The sequence below is a fragment of the Rhineura floridana genome, chromosome 17 (genome assembly GCF_030035675.1).
Source record: "Rhineura floridana isolate rRhiFlo1 chromosome 17, rRhiFlo1.hap2, whole genome shotgun sequence".
NCBI lineage: Eukaryota > Metazoa > Chordata > Lepidosauria > Squamata > Rhineuridae > Rhineura > Rhineura floridana.
The window spans coordinates 28,847,913-28,857,146 of NC_084496.1; the positions used below are offsets into that span (position 1 = coordinate 28,847,913).

General features: G+C 47.5%; 1 protein-coding gene across 2 annotated transcripts in view; it reads right to left on the minus strand.

The window, feature by feature from the left end:
- The window catches only part of CARD11 (caspase recruitment domain family member 11), a 98,895-nt gene extending 89,985 nt beyond the window's left edge, over positions 1-8,910 (minus strand). Inside the window, exon 1 of one of the 2 annotated variants that reach the window (XM_061599472.1) lies at positions 8,765-8,910. The gene's annotated coding sequence lies outside the window, so the exon portion shown is untranslated. The remainder of the gene's footprint in view (positions 1-8,764) is intronic. The other variant, XM_061599469.1, reaches the window with a different exon arrangement.
- Between the last annotated feature and the right edge of the window lie 324 nt (positions 8,911-9,234).

Consider the following 9,234-nt stretch of genomic DNA (forward strand, 5'->3'; position numbering starts at 1 on the left):
GTGTGCTCTAGGTGACGCTTTCCAGAGCAGGGGAATAAACACGATCACAAATAGCGGTGATGGGAGATGAAGTTCTAGGCTTAAAATAATAGACAAAATGGCATCCACCAGAGAGTTCTCAAAGAACCCAAATGTGAGATTGCTGAACTTCTCCCAAGATTTTGTAATGTGTCCCTCAGATCCGCTTCCATAATGTTACACCAATCTTTAAAAAGGAATCCAGGGGGAATCCCAGTAATTATAGGCTGATTAGCTTAACATCTGTCCTGGGGATAGTGGTAGAAAGTATTGTTAAAGGCAAAATAACCTAGCATGTAAAAGACATAATTCTGGGGAAAACAGAAGGGAGTAGAATCATAGAATCATAAAATTGTAGAGTTGGAAGGGGCCTATAAGGCCATCAAGTCCAACCCCCTGCTCAATACAGGAATCCAAATCAAAGCATTCCCAACAGATGGCTGTCCAGCTGCCTCTTGAATGCCTCCAGTGTCAGAGAGCCCACTACCTCTCTAGGTAATTGGTTCCATTGTCATATGGCTCTAACAGGAAGTTTTTTCTGATGTTCAGTCAAAATCTGGCTTCCTGCAACTTGAGCCCATTACTCTGTGTCCTGCACTCTGGGATGATCAAAGAGTAGAACCAAACAAGAGATGGACTGATTCCATAAAGGAAGCCACAGACCTGAACTTACAAGATCTGAACAGAGTGGTTTATAACATATGCTATTGGAGGTTGCTGATTCATAGGGTTGCCATAAGTCGTAATCGACTTGAAGGCACATAACAACAACAAATAGAACAAGCCTTGCTGAAGCAGAACCAGCATGGCTTCTGCAAGGGTAAGTCCTGTCTCACTAACCTATTAGAGTGTCAACAAGCATATAGACAGAGATGATCCAGTGGACAAAGTGTATTTGGACTTTCAAAAGCTTTTGACAAGATGCCTCACCAAAGACTCCTGAGTAAGCTTCACAGTCATGGAATAAGAGGGGAGGTCCTCTTGTGGCTCTGGAACTGCTAGGAAAAGGAAAGCAGAGAGTAGGAATAAAAGGAAGTTCTCTCAATGGAGGGATGTAGCAAGTGGACTCCCCTAAGGATTGGTATTGGGACCTGTGCTTTTTAACAACCTAGAGTTAGGGGTGAGCAGTGAAGTGACCAAGTTTGCTGATGATACTAAATTGCTCAGGGTTGTTAAAACAAAAAGGGATTGTGAAGAGCTCCAAAAGGACCTCTCCAAACAGAGTGAATGGGCAGAAAAATGGCAAATACAACTCAATGTAAACAAGTGTAAAGTGATGCATATTGGAGGAAACTCTCTCTCTCTCTCTTAATTTCACATGTGCTCATGGAGTCTGGTGGTGACTGATCAGGAATAAGACCTTGGGGTTGTGGTGGAAGATGAATGAAGATCAATGAAGATGCCGACCCAGTGTGTGGTAGTTGTGAAAAAGCCACATTCCATGCTAGGGATCATTAGGAAAGGTATTGAAAATAAAACTGCTGATATAACGTCATTATATAAAACTATTGTGTGGCTGCATTTGGAATACTGCATACAGTTCTGTCTGCCTCACCTCCAAAAGGTTATTGTAGAGCTGGAAAAGGTTTTTAAAAAGGCAACCAAAATTATCAGGCAGGTGGAGCAACTCCCCTGTGAGGAAAATTTGCAGCATTTGGGGCTTTTCAGTTTAAAGAAAAGGCAAGTAAGAGGTGACATGATAGAAGTGTGTGAAATTATGCATGTCGTGGAGAAAGTGGATAGAGAGACATTTTTCTCCTTCTCTCATAACACTAGAGCTCATGGACATCCAATGAAGCTGAACGTTGGAAGATTCATAAGAGACAAAATAAAGTACTTTTTCACGCACAGCATATTTAAACTGTGGAACTCACTCCAACAAGAGGCAGGGATGGCCACCAACATGGATGGCTTTAAAAGAGGATTGGACAAATTCATGGAGGAGAAGGCGATCAACGGCTACTAGCTCTGATGGCTATGGTCTGCCTCCATAGCTGGAGGCAGTATGGTTCTGAATACCATTCATTGGAAACTGCAGGAGGGAGGAGTGCTCTTGCACTCAGGCCCTGCTTGCAGGCTTTCCATGGGCACCTGGTTGGTCACTGTGAGAACAGGATGCTGGACTAGATGGGCCACTGGCCTGATCCAGCAGGCTCTTCTGATGTCCTTGCTCCTGGTAAGTATGCTATGTTCTTACCTAAATTTCAAGCTGCTATGAAAGGCAGGGCTGGAGCAGTCTGTTGGAACAATTGGCCTCCCTACGTGCAATGGCATCTGGAAAAGTTACTTTTTTTAAACTACAACTCCCATCAGCCCCAGCCAGCATAGCCACTGCATTGGGCTGATGGGAGTTGTAGTTCAAAAAAGTAACTTTTCCAAGCTCTGCATCTGGCAATGAAAAGGCTAATTGCTTCATTCCAAAATATGTCCTGGGTCCACCATTACAAATTAAGGAGGGAGGCATTTTAGCCAGAATTGCCCACCAGGTTCACTGGACTGATGTGCAACTGGTAAGACTTCAGCCTCTTCACTTCTATTCAAAAGTCCGCCGCCCAAACTGCCCAAACCTTCGCTGTTGCTCTGACATCTGGTGGCCCTTTGTAGATCTCCGGGCTGGCTTCCCAGTGTAGGTGGGATTCTGCATGCAGCGGAAACTTCTTGCCCTTGCCTCCAGGGCTGGCTCTAGGGGTTTTTTGGGGGGGGCACCTCCGCCCTCATTGCTGCCATCACTTTCCATCTGCTTGCCCTCTTCTCCTGGGCAGAGCAGGGCAGCACAAGGAAAGTGAAGGATGCAGCACCCTCTCTGCACTTTTGTGACTGCTTGCAGACCCAGAGAGGAGGCAGCCGCAGCATGTGGGAGGTCGCAGGGGGCTCCAGGGGTGAGGAGTGGATCCCTTGTGGGGGTGTGGGCCTGGGAAGGCCCCCAATGATACTGACCTGCTTACCTCTAAAACTCCCCACTGTTTTCCCATACTGTAATGCAGAGGTGGCCAGCCTTGTTTCTGTCAAGGGCTGCAATCCTTCAGGGATCATCTCCCAGGAACCGCATGCCAACTATGGGCAGGGCCGAATCCAGCAGTGGGAGGGGCCAGAGGCAAAAGTGGGCGGAGCCACTCCTTTCCCCTCTTCCTTCGTCCCTCCTTAGTAGGCTGCCAGGAGGGGAAGAGGCTGCTGTCATCAGAGGTCTGTACTGAGCATTCGCAGAAGGCTGTTGAAATTAGGCCAAGGGGCCACAGGTAGCCCTAGATGCCCAACCTGCTATCATGCAAAGTGGAACAACCCCCCCCCCCCCATCAAACACAGGGCATCAAAGGGCCGGGGGAAGCCACAGGTCCTGCAGTGGAAAGAAAGACTTTTTACAACTCATTGGCTTTGTGCCACAGGTACCAATTACACACCTCCGAAAGCAACCCTTTATAACTCTGAAATCCCACAAAGAAATTGAAAAACAGAAAGGCTAGTCTCAAAAAATGTTCACCCCCATTAAAACTATTGACCCGAGCTGGAGGGGGTGGGTAAGCGGCCTAGGCAGGGGGGATATTTGCACAGGCAAGGAACTGGAAAATTCACTTTTAGGCACACATATATATATATACACACACATACCTGTAAGCATTCCATCAGTAGAACTGAAAACAAAGCAGCAAGCTTAAGAAATAATAAAAAAGCAGCAGAAAGAAGGCATTTTAATAAATCTGAGCCTGCCCAGGAGAGGTCAACAACACCAAACTTCCTTGCCGTCCTAACTAATAAAACACCACAAGGCCTGGAGCTATACAACTTGTTTACATGGTTCAGGGATACAGAGTTGCTGTCCATCCGTTATCCTGACGGAATGTTCCATTAAGGGCTTTGACACAGTAGGAAGTCGGGCAAAGGGGCTGCGAGGGAGCCTGGCCGTGAAACAGAGCAGGAGACAAGAGTGGCAGGGGAAGCGATTGGTGACTTGGTCTGGAACTGCCCCTGGGTGGCTGCACATCAGCCAAGAGCGGCCTTCCCTAACCTGGTGCCCTCCAGATGTTTTGGACTGCAACTCCTGTCAGCCCCAGTCAGCATAAGAATCCCCCTGCTGATCCACCACCACCAATAAGTGTGCATTGAAATGGTTTTACCTGGGTGCAGACACGGAGGAGGGGTTCAGTTCACATTTAAAGGTGGATCTACCTCATTCATACTTTCCGAAACAGTACACAAACTGAAACTCAGCCACACTTTGAAATTCACACTTCTCCAAATTTTCCAGTGCAGTTCTCCAGCCAGGAAGTGCGTACAGAAATGCATATATTAGGGGAAAGTGTACATAAAAATGCATGCATTCGTGAAAAAAAATGCATTCGTTAGAGGAGATTGCTTTCAAAAATGAATATATAAGGAGAAAAGTGCACTAAAATGCTGATGAATTTTCATGAGGCCTGTTTTTTTTTTTTAAATAATAATCAGAGACTGATCTGAAGTGTCAAGAACTGAACTTAAGATTGAAAAAGATTGGAGAAACTAAGAGAAGCCAGAATGGACATTCATCCAGCCCTGGTTACAGGGCAGTTATAGCGACAGAGCAGTATGCCAGCTTGTGACTTGGTAACTCCATATTCATTAGGACTCAATCCTGGAATCTGTTTCCAAGGCCAGGTTACAACCACAGTACAAAAAAGGAGCGTGCCTCTGAACATGTGCAGTGACTCCTCCCAAAAAACACGTCAAGAGATTTTATATATTAACTAACAAACATTAAACCCTCTTCCCCTCAGGCCAGCCAGCACTGTCATGGGGGGAGGAGGAAACATGTGGCCTGCAACAAGCAATCGCAGTTCGGGAGGAAACAGCAGCAAGAGTGCTGTGAACGGAACATCACAGCTGCACAACAAGCAGGCAACAGGCCTGTAGCCGGAGAGAGCACGAAAGCGTGGGAAGGAAAGAAGAGCATGTGGGAGGCTAGAAGAAAGAATCAAAGAAGAGGAAGAAGAAAAGATTGTGAATGAGTAACGTTTTTTAAAAAAGAGGAGTATTTATAGAGTAAGGGCTGTGTCACACATCCTTTCCTGAAAGGGAAGCACACAAGGGTAGGAAAAGGAAGCCCATCCCCCATCGTGTGCGGAGGCTCACACGCATATTGGCTAGCAAGACATTTCCTCAGTTTATCTTGCCTCAGCCACAATCTCATTTATTTATATTGATTTAATAAATTTGTATACCATTTCTCAAGAAGATTTCTCCTCAAAGCAGCTTACAAGCCACATTTCAAAACTATTTATTTATTTATTAAATTTATATCATCCCCCTTCCTCTCAAAAGTAGCTCACAACAACAAGAAGTGATAGTAGCAAACAAGTGATAAAACATTAAAGGCAAGCATATTAAAAACAAGCCCAGTGCAGCCGCAGACTGGGATGAGGTCTCCACTTAAAAGGCTTGCTGAAAGAGGAAGGTCTTCAGTAGGTGCCGAAAAGTTAACAGAGATGGCGCCTGTTTAATATTTAAGGGGAGGGAATTCCAGACTGTCGGGGCCACGACACTAAAGGTCCGCTTCTGCATGTTGTGCAGAATGGACCTCTTGATAAGGTGGTATCCACAGGAGGCCCTCACCTGAAGAGTGCAGTGATCGACTGAGTACATACGGCATAAAACAATATTTCACCTTCACCAAAATACAATTTAGACCATATAAAACACCATACACATCTCAAAAGGATATTCCAAAGCATCAGTAAAACCAAGAGGACCAACACTAATCCAGCCTAGGTGGGCCTCAGGCATGCTGAGATGGCTTTAGTCAAACTATTTTGCCCCCTAGTTTGCTATATGGGGATAATTAGAGTTACAGGGGAGTTGTGAGTTTGAAATCTGGGGTCAGCCACAAGGTAGATCTGCATTGGTTTATGACTCATAATTGTTGACCAATAGCAACCAAACTCTTTTCTCATCAGCCACCAAATTACGATGCTGAAACTATGGGGACATCCAGACTGTCACTGTTTTCGGGTGGGATTCAATCATATACCAGTAAATTCAGGTTGCAGGATTCTGTTTGTTGGGAGGTCTTGCACAACGAACCCGCTTGCAACATTCTCTAACCCCCAGAATGAATGCTTGCTAAATAGCCAATGTCATTTAATCTCCCTGCAAACAAGTCAGGCTGAATGCTCAATAAACAGCTCATCTGGCAATGCCTCAAGAAAGTTTGCGAAGGAAAAAAACAGGAGTGGAGTTTTGTGTGGAAGGGCTGTGATCTTGGTTCTGATACTGAAATCAGTGATAGGAACCCTGCTCTGTATAGTAATGAAGATCTAGATCTGCACTTGTGTATGCAGTAGGAAATTGTCGTCACCCTCTGAGCTGCATCTTTGCTGCCACCACTATATCAAGGATTAGTGTTCCAAATAAGATGGTGGCCTTTCTGGAATGACCCACTTTTCCATGGCTGCACCAATACTGTGGAATACTTTGCCCAGTGAAGTGTGAATGGCTCCTTCTCTGCCTTTATTTCTCCAGCTGGTAAATACAAGCTTATTCTGGCATTTTGTCTCCTACGTACTATCTGCGCAGGTCATTTTTATTGGTGAGCTCTGCCATTAATGTTGTGTTCATATGCATTTTCATATTTTATTGTGATTTTAAATGGTTGTGAGGCACCTGAGCGGCGCAAGGATATTAGAGGGGTGGGATAGAAATGTTATATAAAAGAAGTAAATCAATAACCCATGCAGATGAATCCACGCTTGCTCAGAAACAAATCCCGTTGGGCCTGACTCAAGAAGTGAGTTATTGTCACATTGACAGCCAGTGTGGCATAGTGGTTAAGATGTTGGACTACGATCTGGGAGACCAGGGTTCGAATCCCCACACAGCCATGAAGCTCACTGGGTGACCTTGGGCCAGTCACTGCCTCTCAGCCTCAGAGGAAGGCAATGGTAAACCCCCTCTGAATACTGCTTACCATGAAAACCCTATTCATAGGGTCGCCATAAGTCGGAATCGACTTGAAGGCAGTCCATTTCCATTTTTATTGTCACATTGGTGATGGCTGGCTGGCTGTAGTGCCATCAATCAGTTCCCTTGATGAAGTATAATAGGACAGATCCCTGCCCAGAAGACCTTGCAATCACAGAGGAGACAACAGAAAAAAGGAAGGGAAATGGCAGCAGGATGGAGAATCTTATGGACGTGCATTTTCCAGTTCCAGGAATTGGGTTGTATACCAGCTCTGGATTGGGCTTCACACCCTCTGAGGGAGCAGGTGAGTGGTTTGGGGGTGCTCCTAGATCCATTGCTGTCACTAGAGGCCCAGGTGACCTCAGTGGCTCGGAGCACCCAATACCAGCTTCAGTGGGTGCCCCAACAATGACCATTCCTGGGTAGTCCACACATTGGTACCCTCATGATTCAATTCCTCTGATGTGCTTTATTTGGGGCTACCCTTGAGCCTGGTTTGGAAGCTGCAGCTACTGCCAAATGGAGCTGCTAAGATGTGGCACCCAGTGGCTAGGGTAAGGTGGCCAGCATCACACATATCCCACCAAGGTTGAAAGATCTACACTGGCTGCCTATTAGTTTGTGAGCCAAGGTAAAGATTTTGTGGTTGGCATTTCAAACCCTAAACAAGTTGGGACCAAGGTGCCTATCTGACTGCCTCTCCCTGTTCAGATCAAGCTGATCTTTAATATTGTCCGAGGGGATCCTGCAGGTTGTTCCACAGCAGATTGTCACAACAAGGTGGAAGCAGGGCCTTCTTGGTCATAGCACCCACCTTCTGGAATGCCCTCTCCCTGGCCCTTTTTGAGGGGAAGACAGGAGAGATCTTTAAACGCCTCTTTAAAACTCTCTTTACCCAAGCTGCATGCTGATTCTTCATTTTTAATTCTCTATTGTGTAGTCTAAGTAGTTGCATTTGTAATATCTAGTTTTGCCACTGTGGGTTCCTTCTGTAAGGGAGGGCAGGACATAAATAAATTAAAATTAAAAATAATACTTCTATTTTGTGTTCGTCTTGGTTTTATCTGGTTGATAGCAGACCACATGGAATGTTTTTTGTTGTATTTTCATTGCATTTATGTCAGCAGTTTAGAAATATTATTATTTTAAGTGATATAATTTTCAGATAAATAAATGAGCTTTGGGCGGCCTGGACCAGACCTTTTCTAATGGGCAGGTCCCTGATTTTGTTTCAGCTCCATATATTTCAGTTGAGCTACAGCAGGGATTGGGGCCTCACAGCGCACGTCTAACCATGCCTCCTGGGAGTAAACCCTCTTAAATCCAATGGGGCTTCCTCCCAGGGGATTGCCGCCTAAGGCTGGGGCAACTTCCCTCCTCTCCAGCAGCAGGCAGAAGATGTTTACCCAGGTGCCCGTTTGAACCCTGGATGACAAGCTGGTGGAGATGCTGGTGCTGGGTGCAAGGAGATTTTTTGGGGGGGAGGAGGGGACAGCAGGGTTCCAAGACCTGCTCTTGGAGGTAGTGCAAGAGTGGAGGTGCCCTTCAAGCGCATTAGTCTGGCTTGCTTCTTGCAATAACTAACTCTTGGCCGCCGCCGCCTCGCCGCTGGATTTACTCCTGAACGGGCCAGCAAGCGTGGCTAGGGTTGCCCCAGCCAGCCCTAAGCACGCGGGGCCAGGGAAACCAGCCAATCGGTCCCACGGACGCCCACGGAAGGGAGCTTCCAAGCACGCCGGCTTCGGCGAGGTCTCGACAGAGGAAAGGCGCCCAGCGGAGCGGACCCCGGGGCGCGGCGGGCGGCTTGTAATCTTACCGGCGCTGAAACTGACGCGCAGCCTTCCGCTCCCTGGTCAATGTCCCGCGTCTCCAGCCAGGCTCCCTGCTCCGAGGACGATCCTGGAGGGCACCCGAGGCGCCTGCGACGGCTGCTGCTGCTGCTACTGGGATCCGCCGCGAGGCCGTCTCCGGAAGCCCAGCAAAGTCACCCGCGCTGGCGGCCAGGGACGCGGATGAGGCACCACACAGAGGCCGGGAGGCGGGTGCAAGGAAGAAGGGGGTGGCTGGGGTGGGGTGGCTGCCAGGCGGCTGCAAAAGCTCAAAAGAAACACACACACACGCCCTGACAAAGAGCCCGCCAGAGGTGCTGTAGCCGCCAGGCGCAAAGGAAGCGCCAACCTCCCCACTCTGGCCAGGGGCACCTCTGAGCCACCCCCCTTTTGTCTCCTTCTCCTGGGCAGATGGCAGGGAGAGGCGGCTTGCTTGGGTGAGCCTTGCCAGGCTCAT